Raw genomic sequence first — 12,373 nt, 5'->3', positions numbered from 1 at the left:
ATCTGTTTTATAAAAACAGATTAGACCGAAACCGGTAGCCTGATGACAAAAAAATTGTGATCGTAGACCAAAAGTATAAGAAATTTACTTGTCGGCTTACAAGCCCACTTATCTGCGCTGTGGTCGCTGTACGGTCTTCCAGTGCTGCCTGGAGGTGTCTGTGCAAAGTGGATATCCAGAAAGCCATCTACAGGTGGGATAATGTCAGCAACATCGCTGCACAACTGACGCAGCAAGTCCATCTTGCGTGGAAATTCTCCGAAAGGACTATCCCGCCACAATTTGGCTCCTTTCAAACACGTTCATTTGGCTGAAGGAAACACCAGTGCGTCTCTGTGCCATGATTGTCTACTTGCTTCACACAGCCTTCTGGCTGCGAGCATTCCCTATTAAGGGGCAGACATAGATGGCGCTCCGGTAGCTATGCCACTACTCTATCTGTTGTCGGATGACGATGAAACCATTATCAGTACATCTACTGTCTCTCATATGGGTATGAGAGGAAGAACAAAATATGGCTACCCAAGCAGCTGATTCCTCCCATATTTAGGTATTTTCATCATTACTTTTGTGAAATGAACGTAAGAATACTTGGGACCATCATAAAGATACAGAACATTTCATCTGGCCTACGTTAAAAGGCATGTCTAAAAATCAATTGCCCAATGCTAAACGTGCATGGAAGCTAAGCTCAACACGAACACCCAGGTAGGGGAGCTCAGCTCTGGAGTGCGGAGCAACTAGTGAACATGGTTTTCGTTGATTGCCTATGTCCGCCATCCCGCGCAAAACAAGACAATAGGTACATATTACTTATTGGTGAACACATTTACCCAGTTGATTTGGCTACTGTCTAGCAATTAAAGATCTCACTCACCTTTTTTTCTATTTTCTTTTGTCCAACAGTTCTGGTTAGTGAAAATGCTCGAGCTTCTGAGTCCCAGAAATTTAAAAAGTTTTGTTTCGCCAATGCTGTAACCCATGTATCCACCGCCCAATGTTACCTATAACGTTTCTCTGCTGAGTGTGTTAACTGTGATGTAAAGTCAGCCCCTATCATGTACCATTTGAAGCCACAGACGATATGGGATGAGTCCGTAGGGCACGTAATTTTGTTTCAACAGCGCAGTAAATGAATATCATACGACCACTCTCGCCAAATTATTCTTTGTATTCATTGTTAATTCGCCACTGTCGAGCTTGTAGTCCATTAATGACTGCTTACCTAAGAATAATGCTCTAAAGGACATCAGGAATAACTAGGAAGTTTCCAGGAGTAACTTGCAAACCGCGGGAAGACTGCCAGATCAGTAACCATAACGATGCAAAACCTATCCATCGGTAAACTTAGCAGGGCTCACATTATCACCACTGATGACCAGGGTGTTGCCCCCCCCCCCCCCCCCCGCACCTGTTTCGTATTAAAGGGGGGAAGTTTGAGCCATGCAAATTTCATATTTGGGCCAATGCTTATATCGACAATAGCCGCTCACGGCGAATGTATCTGACCACTTGAAGTACTAAAGTAGTAACAGCCACTGATGTCAAATCCTTTTGCTGTAGCTATTTGTGAAAATCTTCGGCAGCGCCGTTGAGAGGAGCTGTTGGTATACTACTGCATTTGCCAATGACAGTGCATTTTAAAATCTAAAATCATTTTGGCGTTCATGGTAGACCTCACTTTTACTTAAGTTTGGTACTCTCTATGTGTTTAACATCTTGAGAGATGTAACATAAAATAAACATCTGACTGGCTGTTGGTAAGGGACTTCATTGTGATAAAGTGTAGCATGTCTGCTGGCTACATCATATTAGATTAGAAGTACAGGCATATTTCTGTGGGCGTTCTTCTATTCTAATGAACCATTGTGTAACAACCTGATCTGGGCCTCCAAGACTTCTTGTTAGTGACAACACTCGAACCTTTGTGTCCAGGAATATAAGATGTTTTGTTTTGTACCAGCTCACTAACATAATTGTTCAGGAATTTTGTTATTATTGTTAACACTTAATCTGAAGCTCTTAGTCGCAAATTATTAACGTTGTCTTGCATCGTTTTCTGTATTTTATTTTAGTTGCTCCCATATGTGTGCAATTGTTCTGTAAAATTCTAAAACTTTAATTGTTCTGAAATAAATTTTTTATTAAGTATCATTTATTCGTCCACCTTAATTGCTGTCCTATTCTGTTCAGCATAATTTTTGAGAAATAATAAATTATTGTGTATGGAAATAGGATTTAATTTTCCCAGTACTTACTATTCCACAACCAGCTCCCAATTGCTTCACTAGGTATTTGTTCGAATTCCAGCTATGACTCTACGTATATTCTTACCTATCTGAAATATACACATGGATATAATATACTGACATCCATGAAAACGCTTTTCTCTCATATTTTTTAACCACTGGCCCATATGTTTGTTGATTACCCCCTGCTCTCAAGATATTTATGCGTCTACATCTATACTCCGCATGCCACCTTGTGGTGTGTGACGGAGGGTATTCTCTGTATCACTGTCACATCTCCCCTTTCCTGTACCAGTGGCGAATAGTTTTCGACGAGAACGATTACAGTAAACCTCCATGTGGAATATCTCTTATTTTACGTAACGAAACGCTCTGCTCCTCTTTGGATCATCTCGATTTCCTCTATCAGTCCTGCCTGATACGGATCCGATTCAGTATTCAAATATTGGTCGAATAAGTATTTGGTAAGCTACTTCTTTTGTTGATGGACTGCATTCCCTAGGGATTCTTCCAATGAATATCAATCAGGGTTCTGAGTTAATCGTTATTAACTTATTGTACACGCACACCTTAGTATTTTATGGTCATCACTCCTAATGAATGTTCGGAAATTTTGTAACCATAAAATATAGAGTCTTTGTGCTTATGTACGCGCAGTGCGTTACTCTTGTATATGTTCGGAGTGACTTGCCACTCCCTGCACTAAACGACGACCTTCTGCAGGTCTTGCTACATTTCGCTACAATTTTCTACCGTCGTGACTTCCCTGTATACAGGTCCATCAACCATGAAAAGCGTCATGGAACTTCCGACGGTATCTACTCCTGATGCTTCGTTAGAGATCAAATCGGTCAGTACTGTTAAATTATGTGTGGAGTACAAGAGGATTTTTCCTTTTTGCCGTACTATTTTCACATCCTTGCACTCATCCATCATGCTTGTCGTACTTTTTTCTTATTTTTATTTTGCCTTGAGCTTCTCCTTCTGTATGAGAGTTTTTTCATATGTAAGAGCTGAATTGAATCATTTCGTTGTCACTTCTACAAATTTGCATTTAATGTTCATGTATACTAAGTCGGCTTTTGTCCATTAACAATTTGCTTCTTAAATGCTACCACACTAATTAAGCTTGTACAAAATTTCGCTGTTTCCAATTTCATCATACCTCCTTGATTTAGAAAGCTGGAATAATTTTTGAGTAATTTACCTAGGTTTCCACTAAGCCCTTACTGTAACTATGCTTCCTGAGCCTTAATCATTACACACACACACACACACACACACACACACACACACACGCACACACACACCCACACACCCTGTTTCATGTGCTGTTGTTAGCAAACTACCTACACAGTTGCCAGGTCTTTTGACTTTTATTTCAGACCTTAGCTTTGTCTCTTAATTTAAAGGAAAAGACCGCTGAACTTTGGTAGTGCGCTGTTTTGTATAATCATACTAAGCGCACATGAACGAAAGAAGAAACATGTTGGAGATAGGACAACATACTCTTAGTGCCTCAGTGTGGCCCAGTAAGTTATTTCTGTGATACCAGGACCCATATGCCACCCTAACATGTAATGTCAGTTGATTTATATGCATGATATATTTTCTCTGTGAAATAAAGCTATATGTTGGTCATTTAATAGCTGGACATTGATTTTAATCTTTATATACAACTGAAATGCCTGAGCTAGCAGGCCAGAGTGGATTAGGTTATGGAAAGGGGTCAAAAGGAGTTGCTGTCAGTTGCACTCAACGTACAAACTTTATTAACCAACACACAATATTACAACAAGGATGCAAAACACTCAAAACTATAATCGGCCTCTTTGATTAACTTTAGATCAGTTGAAGGCCACATTAAAAATCCAAGACACAAGGTCTAAAAAAACTTAAATACAAGCTTCTTCGGGGCGTTTCACCCAAGCATGTTTCCTAATTCCTCAATCTAAACAGGCTGAAGGCCTTAGCACTTTAATTTCAATTGAACTCGGCTGGAGACCGCGTATTAAGCAATAAGAAGTGTTTCAATCGAACGGCAGGATGCATTATCTTAAAACAATTGAAGCAAATTCGGCCGAAGGTCCCATACCAAAACGTCACAAAAGTACGCTTTAAAGGTAAGACAAGAATATTAATTTAAGAGATATTAAAACTCAGCTGAAGGCCACACATCAACACAATATTTTAACGGCTTGAGGCCTTAAAAGGTTTGATGTAAAATTCGGCTGAAGAACAACAATCTCATGCCTTAAGGGCAAGACAAGAACATTAATTCAGGATATATAAAAACTTTGCTGAAGGCCACACATCAACCAAATAATTAAAACACAAACAGGGAAATTACTACATAAAACACAAGGAACGGCGCTAAGAAGTTTCCCAGGGTTGGCCTAGGATTGTAACACTAACACCTGTTTAGGTGAGACAGGCAACCTGTCCAACGACTTCTTAATCTGGAGGCAACCCAACTGACAGACAGGCGACTGACCAATCAACCAAATCAGTTCCGCTCCACGCAACCAGCAAAACGATCACCAGATTTCAATGCAACGACAGACAGAATATTGGCGCATACAACGACCAACGACACTTGAGCTGTCGAACTACACACCACGCTGGACAGCAACCACACGACGAGGAAAATACACTGCCCAAATTTACGTCAACGAGCAGGGCAGGTAACCGGAACGTCAATGGCCACAAGACAGAAGATACCACTGGTGAACCTCAATAACAGGGAATAAACTAAGCTAAATTCTACTGGAAGACGGCTGGAATCTTAGGCGACTTAAATACACACAAGTTTTTGCTCGCAGGATTGCCCCAAACGCGACAGCTAGGATCAAACGAATAAATGTAAACAGTTGCGGCTCGATAGTAAGGTAAGTGAGGATTCAGCCTCCATGTCCGAGATCGGTGGGCGACGAATTTCATAGCAGTACCTCACACTCCAAATACACGTGCACGCCGCCAGCGGCTCCAGCCTGACTGCACACGACGGGGCATGCTTGCTGCTCCGCACCAACTGACCGACTGGACTGCTGGTCCGTCTGCGACTGCTTGTCCGTCTGCGACTGCTGCTCCATCGCGACTGCACTGCTGGTGTGTCTCCAACTCACTGACTTCCTTCGGACGGACGACGTCCAGGAGACACTGGCTCGGACCCAACCATGCAGAGGGAACACAACCGGCATCTCTGCGCAGGCAGGTACCGGTCCAAATGCACGTAGTCGATGAGAAGACCGATCGAACGACCAACCAACGGTCGTCCACACTGATACTGGTTGTGCAGACCCCACTGGGGCTCCGTGCCCGACTGCACTGACAGCACTGGTGCTGCGTCACGACTGCCCTGCTGGTCCTTCTCCAACTGACTGCCAGACACACGACGACCCGGAAATACTAAAATGGTTCAAATGGCTCTGAGCACTATGGGACTCAACTGCTGTGGTCATAAGTCCCCTAGAACTTAGAACTACTTAAACCTAACTAACCTAAGGACATCACACAATACCCAGCCATCACGAGGCAGAGAAAATCCCTGACCCCGCCGGGAATCGAACCCGGGAACCCGGGCGTGGGAAGCGAGAACGCTACCGCACGACCACGAGATGCGGGCCGGGAAATACTATCGGTCGCCCAGAGATAGTATGACAGTGCACTTTTCGGTATGCGCTGCTCCTGCCGCTCACGGGCAGGCAAGACAGCAATTCAGTGACACCAGTAATTGAAATTAAAATGACGAGGCAGCTGTATGGTAAAGTGGTTAAAATGGCTCTGAGTACTATGGGACTAAACTTCTGAGGTCATCAGTCCCATAGAACTTAGAACTACCTAAACCTAACTAACCTAAGAATATCACAGACATCCATGCACGAGGCAGGATCCGAACCTGCGACAGTAGCGTGTATGGTAAAAACAAGAGGTCAAATAAAGGTGGCATGAACATGAGCCATGCACGGCACAACAATAAAATTTAACGACTTTAATTCAGCAATCTACAGATATAATCTATTCTGAATTTTATATAATGAGTAGAAGTATTTATAAAGAAGAAAAGATCTTTGTTTATAAGAAGAAACTATTTTCATTGTCTGCCTGACTATTTTATTCGCAAGACTGGTAGTGTAAATTTGTTACAGCTGCGTATTTTCGTCTGTTCTGTGCAAGAGCACAAAAGTTTGTATGGTTTGGATGTGTTCAGTCCCCTAGACACTTTAGATATGCTATAATGTAATATGATCATAAATTGCATGCAAATTTTGTTTAATGTGACAAAATGCTTATTCAGTCTTCCTGTTAGTGTAACAATGTCTTTATCTTTCGCTGACTCCTGTTAATTTGGTGAATGACTCAATGACAGGAAGGTTAATACATGTCAAATTGACACATGAGATATAATTGATGAGAATAAATGTATCTTCACAAACTGACTACGTTTCTGCTATTGTTAACAATGTTTTTGTGGCTGAAGATGATACAGCACTTCAAGTCTTGTTATGTACTTCGCAAAAAATACCTTCTGTATGCTATATGCTCTCCAGCGTTGTTGTATTTGGATTTGAATGTTGGTCTCTGGTTGGATGCTTGTTAATAATTTTTATTTGGCATATATCAGATTAATTTTGCCAGACATTAAGTATGCAGTTAGTCAATTATATTTCAGTTGATTTTGTACTTACTAACTGTAGCTGATTGTTTTTTTTTTTATTTTTCATGTTATGTATATACGTGAGGATGATCGGTTTCTTTAATAAAGTGACAATATGGAATGTGCAAACCATGATTTTTCTGAAATATTTAGAAGTTGTAAACCGTCATCTTCACAAAATAGTGAAGTCAGAGAAGTTTGTTACAGATGTGAATGCTGCTCATATTTGAGTCGTTCAGAATGCAATGGAAGGGACAGTACACATAAACAAATGTTCACATAAATAGTAAATTTTCAAAAATGTTCATATCTGAGCCATTGAGAATGCAATGGATGGCTTAGCACACATAGTTATTCATGAAATATATGTTCAGAATAGCAGTGAACTGCCAAAATGGATTGACTGACCTTGTTCACCAACGAAGTTAATGCTCTTTTCTGTGTTTTTTAGTGCTATGTTCTCTTTTATGGTAAGTGTGATTTGAATCTTTTCACCCACAGAAACAAAATTAAATTGTAAAAGGATCGACATAAAACATATTACGTTCAAATACAAATTTAACAGCGCTGGAGTAAATATAGCATGCAGAAGGTAGTGTGGGCGAAGCGCATAACAAGACTTGAAATGGTGTGTCGTCTTCAGTCACAAAAACATTGTCAACAATAGCACAAACGTAGCCGATTTGTGAACACATGAATATTCACATAAATTAGGAAATATGGTGAGTCATATAAATATTAGTCATCAAAAAAAGTACATTATCTTAGGGTTGAGTAATGGAAACATGGATGAAAGTTTTTAAGAGCACAGTCTTATGATTAACAAAAAATCTTCTTAAATGTGCCTAATTCTCTTGCTTTCTCCTACTCAGACGAGAAATAAAAGTGTGGAAGACACAGGAAGGCTTCATAATCTAGGCAATTGGCAGATGAAACTGTGGCTGGCATTCTACAACTAAATACTGAAATGCAGCCAACTACTAGCTAGGTGACTCTGTTATGTGACCGTTTTAATCACTGTCCCAAAAAACCCCGTAAGACATATTCAAATTGAATTGACATATATTCATCCCCACCAGGTAATGAAATATGACTTAGTACTAGTAACTGCAAACACATAATCACTTACATTTTGATTTTATATACTAAATTTCATGCATAGCTAGGCGGAAGAGCACTGGAAAGCAAGTTGAAAACAGATAAGAGACACAACGTCTGTGCAGGTGGTAAAATCCCCAGGGAGTCACCTTCCCCCCCCCCTCCCCTCCCCACTCATTTACAGATTGGTTGTTTTGGAGAAACTGCAATGCAAATTTTGTGTATAGTCTCATAAATGAGGTATTTCACTCACATGCAATATGTCTTTTTTTTTCAGGTAAATCGTTTCTGAATATATCTACAAGAATGACGAATTTTTATGATGTTAAATCGTATTTGGAACTGCATTCTTGAAAATACATCAGTGACTACTTAACATTATCAGTTTGCTACCTGAGTACGGTTAACATGGATCAGCACTGAGTTACTGCTGTTTGATTACGAGTACTTGGGTCTAATTAACGAAACTTTGCTGCGAAACGTCTCAAATGCAAAATTTCGAAAGGTCCCAAAATGTCAATGTTTCACACTAAGATCTGCATTAATAATTTTTGCAATAATAAAGTAAAACAGCCTCAATTATTAACCTAAATTTCAGTAGAATGTAAAATTAGTTTTTGGAAGCACGTAACATGTTAATAATGGCCATTAACATTTCTATCACCACGTTGTCACGAAAGTTCACTTAATCTTCGGTAAAGGACACAACGATATTTATTGTTTACTTACTAAAATAAATTTCACATTTACCTCATTAGCAACGACTACTGAAGTATATTTGCATTCAGGACCATATTAGCGATGGTTATCTGAGTCACAGTTATCCACATAATCATCAGATTCATGCAAATCGTCCATGAAAAGCAATTTCCTCACTCAAACACAGCTCACGTTATTACTACTGGCAGCCACGTTTTTGTACTTACCACTGTTTACAAGCACACAAACTGACAAACTTTCCCTAACGACAATATGAAAATTGAGGTAAGGCTACCATCACTCGGCTTTTCGTCGAGCTATCGATGAATATTACTGAACTACATCGATTACTGTGTTTTACACGCAGTTACGCATCAACAGTCTCATGTAGTGGTCTAAAACAAACAATTACGTTGTAACATAGTCACCATCAGCTGAAATGTGAACATAAATAAGACAGAAAAATTTAAAAAGGAAAAAAGAAAACGGACAAGTGCGAGGAAGACTCGCGTCCTGAGGCTATAGATTGTCGTTCTAAAGCTTTTTATGAATGAATTTACACGTATGAAAGTATGTGACACACACATGGCCATATAATTTGATTGCATTGACTTAGACGCTTACATTTTGCTCACAGCCAAGGGACCGCAGACCTGACAGAAATTTCAACTTGATCCTATACCCATTTCTGAGAAAAAGGGTCAGACGGTGAGAGAGAATGACAACAAATGGCAAAAACAATTTTTATATGCGATACAACCACAATTCACAGTTTTCAGATTTTTGTTTACCTATACTGTAAAACTTGGGTTCTTGTAAATTTTCATGATTCTGGATCAACGGGAAGCATCTTATAGGTTTTGATGAGTGAGTTTCCGTGTATCATGATGTATGTATGTCACATGCTTCACTTCTCCTCCTAAATCTATGGATCCTTTTCAACCAGACGTGGTACACATATCTTTTACAGTTTGTTAAGAATCAACTACCTATCATAGGTGTGGGGGTGTTGCTGAAAAAGCAGTGTTGCCCACAACGCGAAAACACTCATACTTTAGTGATCCAATATTTGACAATCAGAGCACTGAAAAGCTTGCAAAAAACTTCAAGGTCAACAGGAAATACGCTACAGGTTTTGATGAATAAGTTTAATAAGTTTGCGAGAGTCAAAAATATGACGTAAATAGTGATATATTTTGATTCCGTTGATTTGGCAGCTTAATTTTTTTACATCGTCAAGAGACCGTGGACCTTAGTAGTTGATAAAAATTTCAGCCTGATACATGTACCCTTCTCTCGGAAAAATATGTCTTAACAGGTGGGGCGTATTTGACCTTAGTACTTGATAAAAATTTCAGCCTGTTATCTGTACCCTTCTCTCGGAAAAATATGTCTTAACAGGTGGGGCGTATTTGACCTTAGTATTTGATAAAAATTTCAGCCTCATACCTGTACCCTTCTCTCGGAAAAATATGTCTTACCAGGTGGAGCGTATTTGACTAGCGCATTGCGTCCGTGGTTCGAACATTGTTACTGATTAAATTTTGAAGGAACATCATCAGCAATGGCGGCCGAAGACTTTCGGCATATGAAGTCTCCCTCGTTCTGCCAACGGCCTTGTCAAAGAGGGAGGAGGAGCGGACGGAAGTTAAGGGCACTCTCTTACCCTTGGGCGGGAAACTGACTATAAAAGGAGGAAAAGTCATCAGTGATCAACGTCATAGGATGCAGAAGGGAATGGAAACCACCGCATTAAAGACACATAATGTGTAACCACAGGACATGTGGCCTATAATTGAAAAAGTATCAAGATCATCTCTCCATCGGCAAAACATTTCAGAATAGTCCCCCATCCGGATCGCAGGAAAGGGACTGCCAAAGGGGAGATGAACATGAGAAAAAGACCGAATAACCAACGTAGCGTTCTACGAATTGGGCCATTAAACATCCGAAGTCTGAACTTGGTAGGGAAGATAGAAATTCTGAAAAGGGAAATACTAAGGGTCAATCTACGTAAAGCAGGGGTCAGTGAAGTGAAATGGAAAGTATTCGTGGTCAGACCGGTACAGGGTAATACCAACAGCAGCACAAAACGGTATAACAGCAACAGGATTCGTTATTAATAGGGAGGTAGGGCAGAGAGTGAGTGACAGTGAACAGTTATGTAACAGCTTTCTTTCCACCAGAATCGACAGCAAACAAGCACCGGCTGCGATAGTCCATGTATGTATGCCAACAGAAAATGTAGAGAAAGTATATGAGGATACTGAATGTGTAATTCTGCAAGTAAAGGGAGATGAAAATCTGCTAGTCATGAGGTATTTGAATGCGGTTGCAGGGGAAGGAGTAGGAGAAATTGTTAGAGTACAGTATGGGCTTGATAGTAGAAGTAGGAGAGGAGAAAGAATAATTGAGATCATCAATGAATTTCATCTAGTAACAGCGAATACTCTGTTCCAGAAACACGAGAGGAAGACGTATACTTGGAAAAGGAAGGGGGATACGGGAAGATTTAAGGTAGATTATATCATTGTCAGGGAGAGATTCCGAAATCAGATATTGAACTATAAGGCATACCCTAGAGCAGGAGCACATCAGATCACAATTTAGTATTCATGGAGACCAGGGTGAATTTTAAGGGAATAGTTAGGAAGAAACAATACGCAAAGATGTGTAATACGGAAGTACTACTGAATGAAGAGACGTGAAAGTCTCTAAGGCTATGGATATTATGATAATGAATAACTCAGTAGGCAGATCAGTTGGAGAACAGTAATAGTCTCTAAAGAGGAAACTCAAAGAAATTGGGAAATAAATCATAAGTAAAAGGAAGATAACAGCAAAGAAGCCATAGGAAAAAGAAAAAAAAACACCTCTGTTGATCGACGACAGAACGAGGCAGAAAATATTATGAAAAATTCGGGAATACAGAAATACATGTCAGAAATGACATCAATGGGAAGTGCAGGGAAGCTATGGTGAAATGGCCGTATGAGAAAGAAATGTGAAAAAATCGACAAGGAAATGACAGTCGAAAGGACTGACGCAGCATACAGAAAAGTCAAAACAATCTTCCGGGAAATTCCTATGAATTCCACTGCTAAATGCTGAGCATAGTGCGGGTCGATAGACAGATTACATTAAGGCCTCTGTGAGGGGAAGATCTTGTCCGATGACGTGATGGACCAAGAAACAATACTCGAAAGGGAAGAAACATGGTGTGAAGTATTAGAAGCAGAATATAAAAGAGCTTTGGGAAACTCATGATCAAATAAGGCAGAATTGACAGATAAAATTCCATCCGATCTTCTCAATTCATTGGGGGAAGATATACCAACGGGACTATTCACAATGGTGTATAGATTGCATGAGACTGGCAATAAACCATCAGTCTTCAGTAGAAACATCACCCGCACAATTCCGAAGATATCAAGATCCAACAAGTGCGAGAATCAACGCACAATCAGCTCAATAGCTCATGCATCTAAGTACTGAAACTTCCGGGCAGATTAAAAGTATGTGCTGGACCGAGATTCGAAATCTGGACCTTTCTCTTTCGCTGACAAGTGCTCCACCGACTGAGCTACGAGTGACGACCCGTCCGCTTGGCTTTAATTCTGCCAGTACCTCGTCTTCCACCTTTCAAACTTAATTTTCATTCGGAAAATGA

The sequence above is a fragment of the Schistocerca cancellata genome, chromosome 8 (assembly GCF_023864275.1).
Source record: "Schistocerca cancellata isolate TAMUIC-IGC-003103 chromosome 8, iqSchCanc2.1, whole genome shotgun sequence".
NCBI lineage: Eukaryota > Metazoa > Arthropoda > Insecta > Orthoptera > Acrididae > Schistocerca > Schistocerca cancellata.
The sequence above is the reverse complement of the archived record's forward strand: the minus strand, read 5'-3'. Positions refer to the sequence as shown.